Genomic DNA, 15,748 nt, shown 5'->3' on the forward strand with positions numbered 1-15,748 from the left:
AAGGGTACAATCAGAAGTTTGGGATTGATTACCATGACAGTTTTGCACCGGTTGCTAAAGTTGTTACAGTTAGAATGATCATAGCGCTAGCTGCTCATTTCCAATGGGAAATTTACCAGGTGGATGTAAACAATGCATATCTGCATGGTTACATTGAAGAAGAACTTTACATGCAACCACCTGAAGGGTATAATGCTAAACCTGGAGAAGTTTGCAAGCTCAGAAAGTCACTCTATGGGTTGAAGCAGGCAGGAAGACAGTGGAACAAGATGTTCACTGATACATTAGTCAGTATGGGGTTTCAAAGATCCATTCATGACTACTGCTTGTTCACCAAGAGGGTTGGTGGAGATTTAGTTGTGTTGGTTGTGTATGTTGATGATGTATTGTTGACAGGTACTTCTGTGTACATGATCAATGATGTGAAAGCAGCTTTAGATAAAGCTTTTACTATCAAAGATATGGGGGTTGCAAAGTATTTTTTGGGTGTAGAGTTATCCAGGTCAGAGGAAGGCTATGTGATATCTCAACAAAAATACATCAATGACATGATTTCTGAAGCAGGTTTGCAGGATGTCGAAGCTGTGTCAAGTCCACTCCCAGCAGGGATTGATTTCTCAGCTGACAGTCCACCAATAAAAAATAGTGATCAATACAGGAGGATCATAGGTAAACTACTTTACCTAGGATTCACCAGACCTGACATCAGTTACACAACTCAACAGTTGAGTCAGTTCCTTCAAAAACCAACTAAGGTACATTTTAATGCAGCTGTGCATGTGTTGAAGTACCTAAAAGGTACTGCTACTATGGGAGTGTTATATGCTAAAGATTCTAGTTTAGCATTAAGAGCCTTGTGCAATAATGATTTTGAGGAACAACTCAAAAAAGACAGGTTGAAGATGACTGCTTTTAGTGATGCTGATTGGGCAAGATGTAAGGAGACTAGGAGGTCAGTGGGAGGCTATTGCATTTTCTTAGGAAAATCATTGGTTTCCTGGAAAGCTAAGAAACAGCCAACAGTCAGCAAATCATCTGCTGAGGCAGAATATAGGGCTATGGCCACTGCATCTTGTGAAGTGAAATGGATCACATTTCTGTTGAAAGAGTTACAGTTAAATGTGGAGAAGCCTGTCCCTTTGTACTGTGACAACACTGCTGCAATTCACATTGCAGAAAATCCAGTCTTTCACGAGCGCACCAAACACTTAGACATAGATTGTCACATAGTGAGAGAACACTTGCAGAGTGGACTATTGAAAACTCCCTTCATCAGTTCTGAAGAACAGTTGGCAGATATACTGACAAAACCCCTCAATTATAAACAAATGCTTCCGGTTATTGAGAAGATGGGAATTGTTAATTGTCACAAAATTAGATCACTCAATAAGTGAATATAATTGCATTGGTGAAGAGGGGGTGTTGAAGAATGCTCACAATGCAATTGAGAGCCAAAACGCAGAGTTTTAATCAGTTAGAGATTTTTACTTTTTTGTCCTTAACATCTCTATATAAACATGTAATACAATTGGGTTAAAGACATCGAATATAAGTTTCTCTCCATTTTCTCTCAATTTCTTCGATTAACATTTACCATTTAGAAGCACCTTGATGATCAAAATTGGAAGGTTTTATATGCATAAAAAGTTCACAATAAATCTTTGACCTCCATCCCAGTAAGTTGATTAAAGTTCTCCACTCAATTTGAGAGATAATTTTATGACAACTCGCTTGTTATGCCAACACACTTCTTTTGTGTGCCCCCTTTTTCCACAACATTCACATTGAGTGAATTGCTTATGCTGACTAGTACTTGCGTACTCAGTATGGGGTTTATTTCTTTTTGAGCCTTTTGTTTGACTCTGTAAGATTGTAACATCCTTTCTAAGTTTTTTTGACTCGGATTGAACCTCCGTGACAAGCTTATGCATTATTTGCATGTTGGTATGTAAATCTGAGTTGTCCTGGAGAAGATATCGGAGGTCACTTAGCTTGACCTCTTCAATCTCGTCACACTGCCTGCTGAGTGATTTGATTTTCTTATTGCACTTCTTAGTTAGTGCATATAAATCACTCAAGGCATTTACCATTTCATTTCTAAGCAAAAGTAAGGATGTTACCTCATTATTGTGTTCCTCCTGGTCAGTTTCATCAGAGAGGTCAGCTTGCTCAGATTGAGATTGGTCAGCTCCATCATCTGCCATGAAGCATATATTGGCAGTTTCATTTTGCTCAGTTTCGGATGATGTTGACACGTCACTGTCACTCCATGTTGCTACCATTGCCTTCTTGTTTCCCTTCTTATCTCTTTTTAGGTTTGGGCAGCTTGACTTGATGTGCCTAGTTTGGTGGCACTCGAAGCAAGTGACAGACTTGGAGCTATCTTTCTTATATCTGTTGTCACTTGGCTCAGCTTTATACCTGTCACCTCTTTTGTATGGCCTTTTGCTGTTCCTGTCATTTCTTCTGAACAACTTCTTCATCTTTCTAGTGAACATAGCTATTTCCTCATCATCAGTTGACCCAGCTTCTGTGGAGTCACTTTCATCACTAGAGATTTTTGTTTCTTATCCTCAGACTTTTCTTTTGCCTCAAAATTCTTCATAGAGATCCCGTGGGTCAGCAGGGATCCGATTAGCTCATCATATTTGTAGGTAGTCAAGTCCTGAGCTTCTTCTACAGCTGTTTTCTTTGCTTGCCAACTCTTAGGTAAGCTTCTCAAGATCTTCTTCACTTGTTCTTCTTCAGTGAAGTTCTTTCCAAGTCTTTTGATCTCATTTATGATGTTGGTGAATCTTGAGTTCATTTCTGAGATGTCTTCGTTTTCGTTCATCTCGAACAGCTCGTAGAGTCTCATATGCTGATTGACTTTGGACTCTTTAACCTTACTGGTGCCTTCATAGGTCACTTCAAGCTTTTTCCAAATCTCCTGTGCTGACTCACAACCTGAAATCTTATTGTATTCTGCAGCATCTAAAGCACAGTGAAGCATATTTATAGTCGAAGCATTGTTTTGTAATTTTCTGAGGTCATCCTCTGTCCACTCTGCTTCGCTCTTAACAATTTTCTCATTGCTAACAGTTTTATATGGCACATGTGGACCTTGAACAATTGCAAGCCATGCACTCATGTTTGTGGCTTGAATAAAGTTTTTCATCCTATTCTTCCAGAATGTATAATTAGATCCAAAGAATAGGGGAGGTCTAGTGATTGATAATCCCTCAGGGAGTATCTGTGTTGTTTGGTTCCCCGGAAGGAAACGAGTGCTGTTCTCACCCATTTATAGGATCCGCTCAAGATAGTTATATCTTTGAGTAGTGAGCTTAGGCTCTGATACCACTTGTTGGTCCCGTGTGATTAGTTCCAAAGGGGGGGTTAGGAACTAATATAACTTTTTCGCTTTATTGTATGCTGACTTAGTTATTTTTCGAGTTTGTCAACTCAGCTTTTGGTCAGCTTGGCCAGATATGCTATAAGACAGCTTTGGCCGGATATTGACTAAAGCTGTTTTATTTATAAGTTAGATATTGACACTCTTGGAGGTCAGCTTCTAACTTAGCACTTGAAATTACTCAAAGTCAACTTTAAACAATTTTATATGCTAAGTAAACTTCACACATAACACATGCACATATATATATTGAGAGAGAGTTTAGAGATTACTCAGTATCACTTATCCTGGTTCGGCCTCTCTGCCTACGTCCAGTCCCCAGAGTTCTCCGGGCTTTTAGAATCCAATACTGAGCTCTTTAAAGGTAGAGCACAAACCAATTACAAGGCAGTTGAATATGCAAGAGTACCTTCCTCTATTCGTCTACTCAACTCCTACTAAGTGCTACAGCCCAGCACCTAGATTTCTCTACCACTGAATGTTTACAACCAAACACTCAGCACTACACTCTCAATTTTACAATTGATAAACACTTGTTCCTTTTCAAATAAAGAACACTTTAGAAGATTACAAGTAATCACTCTAGCATTTACACAAGGAATAGAAGATGGGTGTAAGATCTCTTTTTTTGTATCTAAGTGCTTTTGTATCTTTTCTCTCTTGTATTTTTCTTCTTGTAATTCGGCAATGATCCAAGAAGTTTGATTGTCCTTAAATAGGGAAAATCTGTGATGGGTCATTTTGAAATGATGTAGCCGTTAATGTTAAAACGGCTCTTTTAGGGGACAGATTCTGGTCAGCTTCAGACTGTTCCGGCCATTCCCTTCCTCTGCATTCCTTCAGATGTCAGGCTTGTCTTCTTGCGTCTGGCTTGTCTTTTTGTGTCAGTTGTCCTTTACCAATAATCCATTGACCCATACATCTCGGAATGTGTCTTCTGTGTATTTTCCAAGGATTCAATTATTGGTGCAGAGGGGCGGTAATCATTGTCTTTTAGCAAACGACTTTTTCATGCTGTCCTGAAGAATTACTCAGCTTCTACTGCGTAAATCATTGTCATCGGCAATTTCCAAGCTGAGTATATTTTTAGTCAGCTCATCTTCGTGAGACATTTGTTGTGGGCGTGTATGTCTTTGTCTTTTGATGCTAAGTTTGATTCCACTCAGCTTGATACTTTAGGCTTCTATGCTGACCTCTTCCTGTCTTACTTTTTATATTTATCTTTATTTATATTTATACTCAACATTGAACAAACGGATTAGTACAATTAAAATAAAGCACTTAAATTTAATTGTCTCTTAATCATGGATGATTTTGTCAAATCAAAATCTTGTGGAAAGGTGTTTCAACACTGTTTACTAAACTCCTTGCACATAGAATCGTCAGTAGCACCAAAAATTATGTCATCTACGTAAATTTGTGCAAGTAGGGTATTTTTACCCTTTTTCTTAATGAACAAGGTTGTGTCAGCTTTGCCTCTGACATAATTCCTGGTCAGCAGGAAGTTGGTCAACCTCTCATACCAAGCTCTTGGAGCTTGCTTTAGGCCATATAGGGCCTTTTTGAGTTTATAAACGTGGTTTGGAAATTTTGGATCTTCAAACCCTGGAGGCTGACTAACATATACCTCTTCGTTTATAAAGCCATTAAGAAATGCACTCTTAACATCCATTTGATATAATTTAAAGTTTATAAAACTAGCATAGGCATACAGTATACGTATATCTTCTAACCTAGCAACGGGCACAAAGGTTTCACCGTAGTCAATGCCCTCTTGCTGACTATAGCCTTGGGCTACAAGTCGGGCTTTATTTCTGACTACGTTGCCTTGCTCATCTAATTTATTTCTAAAGACCCACTTAGTTCCTATGGTCTTTTGATTCCTAGGTTTAGGTACTAAATCCCATACCTCATTTCTTGTGAATTGATCAAGCTCTTCTTGCATAGCGTTGATCCAATATTCATCATGCTCAGCATCAGCGAAATGCTTTGGCTCATGCATTGAGACGAATGTAACATTGCTGAGATACTTCCTAAACTGATCTCTTGTCATCAGCTTGTTGTCAGCAGCATCAAGAATGGACTTCTCTGAATGTCCTCTTGGAATTTTTATTTCTTTGGGCAATGTTGAGTTGTTTGGAACAGGTGTTTCTACAATCTCTGCAGGAATAGATTGGTCAGCAAAGGTTATTTCAATTTCTTGCTTACCTTTGGTCAGCCCTTGTATTGATGACTCAGAGGCTCCATTTTGATCAGGGGAAGCTGAGCTTGGTTCATCTTCATCAAGCTGAGTTGACTTTCCTGCAGGGTCAGCTTCATCGAACTCAATATGGACAGACTCTTCTACAACCTGAGTTCGTTTATTATACACCCTATATGCTTTGCTGTTAGTTGAGTACCCTAAAAAGATCGCTTCGTCAGCTTTACCATCAAATTTTGCAAGATTATCTTTTGTATTGAGTATAAAACATTTACACCCAAAGGCACAAAAGTAGCCAATGTTGGGCTTTCGTCCTTTCCAAAGTTCATATGGGGTTTTCTTAAGAATAGGTCTAACTAAAGCCCTATTGAGAATGTAGCATGCTGTGTGGATAGCTTCACCCCAGAAATACTTTGGAAGCCTATTTTCACTCAGCATTGTCCTAGCTATTTCGACAATTGTTATGTTCTTCCTTTCAACAACCCCATTTTGTTGAGGTGTTCTAGGAGCAGAGAAATTGTGGTCAATACCACTGGTTTCACAGAATTCATCAAACTGTTGGTTTTTGAATTCTCCACCATTGTCACTTCTAATATGAGCTACTCTTAGGTCTTTGTCATTTTCAAGTTTCTTAATCAATGTTGTGAACATCTCAAATGTTTCATCCTTGCTACTCAGCAAGATGATCCAAGTGTACCGAGAGAAATCGTCTACAATGACTAAGGAAAATTTCTTACCTCCCAAGCTGAGTGGCTGGACAGGTCTGAAAAGATCCAAGTGTAGTAATTCCAATGGTCTCTTGGTTGAGACAATATTTTTACTTTGAAATGACTTCTTAGTTTGTTTACCTTGCTGACAAGCATTACACAATTGATCTTTTTCAAATTTAAGTTTGGGCAATCCCTCAACTAGTTGCTTTCTAGCTAATTTGACAAGAAGGTCCATGCTTACATGACCAAGTCTTCTATGCTATAGCCAGGAGTTATCCTCTTTAGACACTAAGCATATATTTTTAGAAAACTGTTTTGCTAAACTCAGCATGTATACATTGTCTACATGAGGGGCAGTTAAAATCAATTCGTTTGTTTTTCCCTCGAGTATTTGACACTGAGTATCATCAAATACAAAATTTCTGCCGCTCTTGCAAAGCTGAGCTACACTCAGCAGATTGTATTTGAGACCTTTAACTAAGGAGACTGACTCAATAGTAGGGTTACCTCCGATAGTACCTGAGCCGACTATCTTACCCTTTTTATTGTCTCCAAAGCTTACACTTCCACCTCGTTTAAGCTCTAGTGTGATGAATTGAGTTTCATCACCAGTCATGTGCCTCAAGCATGCGCTGTCTATATACCACAATTTTGATTTCTCCACGCATCTCAGGCTCACTTGCATTTTAGACTATTCATCTTTAGGTACCCAATTCTTTTTGGGTCCTCGTTTGTTAGTATAAACAGGTGCAAAGTCATATTTTAATTTGTGAAGACATACTTTTATAGTGTGGCCACTTTTACCACAGAAGTCACAGTGAATTACCCTTTGAGGGTGATGTTGAGTGTGGTCAGCATTATTGTGCTGTGCATGCCAACATACCTTAGTGGTATGTCCTTTCTTTCCGCAGAAGTCACATTGGACAATCCGCTTATTGTACCAACACACTTCTCTTGTGTGCCCCTTTTTCCCGCAACAGTCACACTGCGTGAACTATTTATGCTGACTAGTACTTGAATACTCAGCATGGGATTTATTTTTATTTGAGCCTCTTATTTGGCTCTATAGGCTAGTGACATCCTTTTTCAGTTTCTTTGAATCTGATTGGACCTCCGAGACAAACTTATGCATAAGTTCTATGTTACTATGCAAAGTTGAGTTGTCTTGGAGAAGATATCGGAGGTCACTCAGCTTGGCCTCTTCAATCTTATCACACCGCCTGCTGAGTGCCTTTACTTTCTTATTGCACTTTGTAGTTAGCGCATATAAATCACTCAGGGCGTTTATCATCTCATTTCTAAGCAAAAGTAAGGATGTTACCTCATTATTGTGTTCCTCCTGGTCAGTTTCATCAGAGAGGTCAGCTTGCTCAGAATAAGTGCGGTCAGCATCATCGGCCATGAAGCATATATTTGCTGTTTCATTTGCATCAGCTTCTGATGAGGTTGACTCATCACTATCACTCCATGTGGCTACCATAGCCTTTCTGCTGCCCTTCTTGTCTTTCTTCAACATGGGACAGCTTGACTTGATGTGCCCAGTTTGGTGGCACTCGAAACATGTGACAGGCTTTGAGCTGTCCTTCTTATATTTGTTGTCGCTGGGCTCAGCTTTGTATTTGTCATTTCTTCTGAATGGCCTTTTGTTGTTCCTATCATTCTTCTTGAACAGCTTCTTCATCTTCCTGGTGAACATTGCCATTTCCTCATCATCAGATGAGTCAGCTTCGGTGGAGTCAGCTTTCATGACAAGTGATTTTTGTTTCTTATCTTCTGACTTATCTTTTTCTTCAAAGTTTTTCATTAATATCTCATGAGTCAGCAACGATCCCATCAGCTCATCGTACTTATACGTAGTCAGGTCCTAAGCTTCCTCCACTGTAGTCTTTTTGGCCTGCCAGCTTTTGGGAAGACTTCTCAAGATCTTCTTCACCTATTCTTCCTCGGTGAAGTTCTTTCCAAGTCTTTTCAACTCATTTATAATGTTGGTAAATCTAGCGTTCATTCCCGAGATGTCCTCATTATCATTCATCTCGAACAGCTAGTATAATCTCATATGCTGATTTACTTTTGATTCCTTGACCTTGCTTGTGCCTTCGTAGGTTGCTTCAAGCTTTTTCTAAATCTCCTGTGTCGACTCGCAACCTGAAATATTATTGTATTCTGCAGCATCTAAAGCACAGTAAAGCATATTGATAGCCGAATCATTGTTTTGAAGTTTTCTAAGGTCATCTTCTGACCACTCAGTTTCACTCTTAACAACTTTCTCATTGTTAACAGTTTTATATGGCACGTATGGGCCTTGAACTATTGCAAGCCATGCACTCATGTTTGTGGCTTGAATAAAGTTCTTCATCCTATTCTTCCAGAATGTATAATTAGATCCAAAGAATAGGGGAGGCCGACTAATTGATAATCCCTCAGGGAGTATCTGTGTTGTTTGATTCCCGGGAAGGAAACGAGTGCTGTTCTCAGCCATTTATTTGGGATCAGCTCAAGATAGTTATATCTTTGACACTACAACAAATGAGCACTTGTGCCACGAATCATGCCACGAGAATATAAAATTCGTGGCATATTTTTAGTTAGCCACGGGAAAAATGGATTCCACCATAAACTTTTGATCACTTGATGTATTTATGCCACAGTTAAGTTTATTCCGTGGCAAACATATACTTCTGCCACGAATCTTGCCACGGTATTTTTTTTGTGTGGCTGAACTTGTTTATGCCACTGGAAAAGTTTAAGCGTGGCATAAACTTACTAATGCTACGGGTAATTTATTTGGTGGCAAACAATAATTTATTATCACTACAAGAAAACAGGGCATTAGCGACCAAAATTAGCGACCAACTAAATTTCAGTCACTAAATACTGAAAAAATACCGCCCCTGTAACTCGTTGAGAGTTGTAGAAACTGGGCGGCAAAATTGCCGCCCACTTTACATTGTCCTTTTCTAGAAAACCACGTGTCTGTCCCATAAAATTCCTTTAAAACTAAAAACTAAAAGTTAGAAGTTAGGGTTAAGGTGCAAAAATACCCCTAACGTTTTGGGTCAGGAGCAATTTTACCCCTAACGTCTAAAATGGTGCAATTTTGCCCCTAACGTTTGTAGCCAAGAGCAATTTTACCCCTAACGTTGGTAATTTGGGTCAGTTTCAGACACTATTATAAAACATAGATATTTTTGTTCATTAGTTTACACCAATTGTATATCAATTCATTCTAAAAAAAAGGATTTCATATCTTTTGTAATTTAATAATAGAATTGGAGATTAATATTTATAAATTCGGTGAATTTTTTGAATTTTTTATCTAATTCGTACAAAAGACAGTATATTTTTTTATTTTTTTTCACATCTCAACATATGTTTATGATTTGTTACTGATAAAATGACGCACATGTGACGTGTAGATGATAAGATTCATGACCAAGAAGACAGTTTGATGAATTATTTTTGAAATTGATCCAATTTATCAACGTTAGGGGTAAAATTGCTCTTGGCTACAAACGTTATGGGTAAAATTACACCATTTTAGATGTTAGGGGTAAAATTGCTCCTTACCCAAAACGTTAGGGGTATTTTTGCACCTTAACCCTAGAAGTTAAAAACAAGAAGAAGAAAAAGACAAAAAAGCCCTAGTTCATTTTTCCTTTCACTCCTCTCCACACTTCTCTTGCGATCTCCCTCTTTTCTTTCCTCTGCTCTAGATCGAAACCCTAGAGGTTTCGATGGCGCTGGTGATCCTTCACCAAACGACGGTGGTTCTTCCTGCATCTATTTCATTCAAGGTAAATATCTCTTCCTTTTCGCTATTACCTTTCGCTCCATTTGCTTTACCTAAAAGTATCATCTCTCCTTCGTCATCAGTTTTAGTGAGTGAAAGTAGTTTCTAGAGGGAAGGACAGAAAAAGAGAGGAAGAGAGGGAGAGTGTTGTTATTGTTAGGGTTTTGCGTGGACTTTTCAGGCTTGTATTGATGGACGAGAGTCTTCTTTACGATATTATACGGCGACTGGTGGAGTCCAAGAATGGTAGGACGACGAAGCAGGTGCACCTACAAGAGACGGAAATCCATCAGCTTTGTCTCGCATCCAAGGAGGTTTTTCTCAGTCAGCCTAACCTTCTCGAGCTTGAAGCTCCTATAAAGATTTGTGGTAATAGTTGTAATTAGTTGCTCAGAAACTCGATTTGGTTTATTCTATGTTCTCTAGGTGCCCGATTGTGATCAATTATTTTCCTATTTTAGAAGTTTTGGTTTGATTGTGATTGTATTGGCCTCGCTAGAGTCTTGGCTTTGGTTTGATGAGTTTCATAATGAAGTTACACTAGTACATGCATGGTAGCTTATGTGAAGATGGTTGAGCCCTCATCTTCTTCTAACTTTTTTTAATGGCCCTAATTTTTTATTAATTGCCCAGAACTGCAGATAACCCACCCAATACTCCAAATTGCAACTATGAACAATTAAATAAAGAAAATTAAGGGAGAGAGGAAGGAAGGAAGAAACAAAACGAATGGAAGAAGGTAAATGAGGAGACCGGAGATGGATGATAGAACGAAGACGTCACTACTGGTTCTGCTGGCCAGGTAAGTTTCTTGCTGCCTCATTCTTTTCTTTCTAGCAGTTCGAAATCGCCAATTAAATTTTTTACTGTTGATTTTGTTTTCCTGGGTTTTGGTTTTCTTCTTATATGTGTAATGGGTTTTGAATTTGAACTAAAATTGTCCAGATCTATCAGTTTACTAACTTTATGGCTTATAGGTCCAATGAGGTGGAGCTAATGTTGTTGCTCATGGCTACATGATGGGTGATAAGCTTGGTGTTGAGATTATTGGCACTTTTATTCTCGTTTACACCTTTTTTCCTACTACTGATGCTAATAGATATGCTAAAGACTCTCATGTCCATGTAAGTATACTTTCTTGGCTTTTTTCAAAACTTAGTTCCTTACAGAAAAGGTTGCTCTTTTTGCTCTCAAATGAACAATAGTTAGATGTTGAAATTCTAAAAACAAAAGGCATGATTGTTAAAAATGTAAATGATAAATCACATTCAGCAGTAGCTTCTTTGCTTCAAAAATTAATAATTTGTGTCATTTTTTAGTTGCTGTAACAGTTTAAGCAATGAGTTTCTCGAGTTTTGATTAAACTTACCTGTCATTTAATTAGATTTGGGAAGGGTCTGATTTTCACTTAATTGGTTCTTGGACATGCTAAACACGTATAATTTTATATTAGAAAGATGTGTATTATGGTTCTTGCTGAATATTATTTCATATGCCCATTCTGATTTGCATAGCCTTTTTACTTATAACATGATAATTTACTAGATCAATTCAATCTTGGATGTTTTAATTAAGGATTTGAATTTTCAAGCTTGGTAGTCAGAGTAGAGCAGGGCAAATAGAGCAAGGCGAACAATGTGAGGTTCCAGTGACGCTGGTGAGCCTTCACCAAATGGCGATAATGGTTCTTCCTCCTTGGATGTGTTTTGTTTGAATGCAGGTAAATATCTCTTCATTCTCTCTTTTCAAGATGGTTGAGCCCTTATATTCTTCAAACCTTTGTTTAATTGTCCTAATTGGCCAAAAGTGCAGGTAGCACACCAAATACCCCAAATTACAACTCCGAACAATTAAATAAAAAATTTGAGGGAGAGAGGACGGAAGAAACAAAATGTAAAGCTATTGTTTATGCTGAAAAACACAACCATACTCCATCAGACATTCACTCTCCTCTAGAAGAGGTGAGTTGGTTTCAATATATAACAAGACTACTACAATGTATCTCTGCTATTTTCTTTGAGTCGTGTTTTTAGAAGAAGATCGTAATGGAGCATGATCTTGTAGTTTTTTATTGATACTGTCAATTTAAAGTTCATGTTTAGGTTTGGACATGGAAATGTCTTACACATAGTTGCAATATGAATACTATACTAAATGAATGTTTAGGTTTATGTGGACTTGTCTTAGGGACTGCCGACCTTAGCTTTTGTTTGCACCAAAAATAAAGTTTTTTTTATTGCATACCCTGGTTTACTCTTTTTCATGGGATAAACTTTTTCTTAAAAGAACATTTTAGGAAATTTTTTCTTAAAAGGTCTGTTTAGGAAACTTTTCATTTCGGGAAACTTTTCATATTTTCCATTGATTTAGGATTTCCTAGAGAGAACCTCAATTTCCCTTAGGGGAAACATCCATGTAGTGTACCTCATGGGAAATCATAGTGTACCTCGTGGGAAACCAACTTCCTATAGTGGACATCAGGGGGGACTTAAAGTAAACATATGGGAAATCATGTAGTGTACCTCATGGAAAATCATAGTGTACCTCATGGAAAATCAACTTCCTATAGTGGACATCAGGGGGGACTTAAAGTAAACATATGGGAAATCATGTAGTGTACCTCATGGGAAATCATAGTGTACCTCATGGGAAATCAACTTCCTATAGTGGACATCAGGGGGAACTTAAATTAAACATAGGGGAACCAAGTGCCAGCTAATATTTTAACGTGTTTTCGTGAGCCAATTAAAAAGCAGGAACAATCAGAAAGTGTACGTATCAATCCATCATGGAAGTTAAAGTGGAGGTTACTCAATATGGTGGAGAACGTGACTTAGTGGAAAGAAGCAGGAAGTTACCTCCAACATCTATAAAAGGGAGGAATCACGATGAAACAAGCCCAATCACCCAAGCAATCAACCAACTCAACAACTCAACACAACTATCCAAAACTCCAGCAATTCACCTTAGACTTCAGCATTTTACAATTCTTAGTTGTTCCCTTAGTTTCAGTTTTCAGATCTAAAGTTCAGCACATCATTTCCTTTCAATTTTATTTTATTTGTTGTTTCAATCATTTTCTGTAAGGTCGGTATCGTTTTGATAATTGAACCCTTTAGGAATTTTTCGGTCTCTTTAATTCTTACAATCGTTTGATATTTAGAAGTTAGAAAGCGCACCCAATTTCACTCCATAGTATGAGAATACTATAATTCTCTGGCACGCCTGCAATTTCCCACGAAAGAGCCAAACAACTTTATTTTATTTTATCTTTTCAAAAGAAAAATGAATTAAATCATCTCTTTGACAGATGGTAAACCCTCAATTTCTTGATTAGGTGATATAGTATATTAATTCTTGAAGTGGTACGTGTATGAACATGTGTACAAATAGAAACACCCATTGACTTTATTGACATAACTGATATTTGAGGTGATCAATACCAGCAAGAGTAGTTGAAGCCTTTAAACTCCACTATGACATAATGGGTACTGAATCAAGATACATAGGTGCTACTTTCCCCAAACAAAATGTTATTTTACTACATCTCACCATCCTTTGTTTTTTTTCAACTAACTTCTATTTTTAATTAATTTTCTTATTACTGCTAACTAAAACTTTTAAGGATTTAAGAGTTTCAATAATAATATCTATAATTTATTTGGAATTAAAATATACTCTAATCTAGTGTAATATATGTGTTTAAATTTAACTAGTCAGTCTGTAAATGATTTGGTGGCATCTGCAAAAGGTTATTGAATTGCGTTCGTAATATTAATGTATATAAATATTGTCTTAACTTTGATTGTTGATTTTGTAACAGTTGGTGAATTAAGCCATTTGGTTTCTTCAACTACGAGTGGGGTAACTCCAATCTTTGGAAGCTTGCTGCGAATCTCATTTTTTCTTATGATTTCTCCTATTATTATTTGTATGGTACTGATGGGGAAAAAATTTATATTGGATACTTTTGATAGATTTCTTTTCTTGTTGGGATTTTTATTGGATGGATGATAGCTAGAAAGATTCATGTCTAATTAATAAATATTATTTTTGAGAAGATTGGTTGAAATGTGAGTCTTTGTTCACTTTCATATTGATTTTAATGAGCTTCATCCATTCAGAAGATCATATAATAATAATAATAATAATAATAATAAATTAAAAATAAATTACCACGATGATGCTCGTGGCTAGGAAATCTTTACAGCCACAACAAATCTATTTTTGCCACAGTTATGCTTGTGGCTAAATAAAATTTCTAGCTACATGTTCTATTTTGCCACGGTTATGCTCGTGGCTAAACAAGATTTCTAGCCATAATTATTTTACTTTTGCCACGGTTTTGCTCGTGGCTATGTCGGGTTGATTGCCACGGGTTGCTATTATTTGCCACATGTATTTTATTCTTGCCACGAGTTTACCCGTGGCAAAATGATGTGATTAGCCACGGACGTTCCCGTGGCATAAGAACCCATTTATGCCACGACCATTATTTTTCCGTGGCAACTAGTTAGCCACGATCACTTGTGCCACGGAAGAATTTCTGTGGCTATGTAGTGTAGCCACGGAAATTTTAAACTTGTGCCACGATTTTAACCGTGGCACAAGTGCCCATTTGTTGTAGTGTGAGTAGTGAGCTTAGGCTCTGATACCACTTGTTGGTCCCGTGTGATTAGTTCCAAATGGGGGGGGTTAGGAACTAATGTAACTTTTTTGCTAATTAATCTTGCTGACTTGATAATTTTAGTGAGTTTATTAACTCAGCTTTTGGTCAGCTTGGTCGATCTTAGTGTGAGACAGCTTTAGTCAGATGTTGACTAAGATTGTTTCACTTGTGAGTTGGGAATTGACACTTTTGTGGTCAGCTTCCAACTTAGCACTCTACTCAGTGTCAGCTTTAAACAGTTTATATGCTGAGTAAGTAAAACAAGCAACACATGCACATATATATATATTAAGAGGGTTAGAAATTACTCAGTATGACTTATCCTAGTTCGGCCTCTCCGCCTACGTCCAGTCCCCAGACTCCTCCGGGCTTTTAGAATCCAATACTGAGCTCTTTAAAGGTAGAGCACAAACCGGTTACAAGGCAGTTGAATATGCAAGAGTACCTTCCTCTATTCGTCTACTCAACTCTTACTGAGTGCTACAACCCAGCACCTAGATTTCTCTACCACTGAGTACTTAATTTCGAGTACTCAGCACAACACTCTCAATATTACAATTGAAAACAAACTTGTTCTTTTTCAGATAAAGAACACTTTAGATGATTACAAACAATCAATCTAGCATTTATACAAAGAATAGAAAGTTGGTGTAAGATCTCTTTCTTGTTTTTGAGTGCTTTGAATTTGTATCTTTCTCACTTGTATTTTCCGTATGTTTCGGCAATGATCCAAGAGAATTGCTTGTCCTTTTATAGTTGTACTTTGAGGATCAAATGATTTGAATTTGATTTGTCCATTGAATCCAAAACGGCTCTTTTGGGGGACAAACTTCTGGTCAGCTTCAGATGTGCAGACCAATCATGTTTTCTGATTTCTTCAGATGTCAGGCTTGTCTTCTTCCTGCAGGCTTTGTCTTCTTGCGGCAGTTTGTCTTATAGCAACGAACAGTTGACCCATGCATCTCGGAATTTGGCTTTTGCGTAATTC

General features: G+C 37.6%; 1 long non-coding RNA gene across 1 annotated transcript; it reads left to right on the forward strand.

The window, feature by feature from the left end:
- Positions 1 to 9,956: 9,956 nt before the first annotated feature.
- On the forward strand, positions 9,957 to 11,740 carry LOC136224642 (uncharacterized). Its single transcript, XR_010686536.1, has 4 exons — positions 9,957 to 10,095; positions 10,273 to 10,893; positions 11,069 to 11,215; positions 11,691 to 11,740. It is a non-coding gene; the product is annotated as an uncharacterized lncRNA (long non-coding RNA).
- The last annotated feature ends 4,008 nt before the right edge of the window (positions 11,741 to 15,748 follow it).

The sequence above is a fragment of the Euphorbia lathyris genome, chromosome 3, assembly GCF_963576675.1.
Source record: "Euphorbia lathyris chromosome 3, ddEupLath1.1, whole genome shotgun sequence".
Lineage (NCBI taxonomy): Eukaryota > Viridiplantae > Streptophyta > Magnoliopsida > Malpighiales > Euphorbiaceae > Euphorbia > Euphorbia lathyris.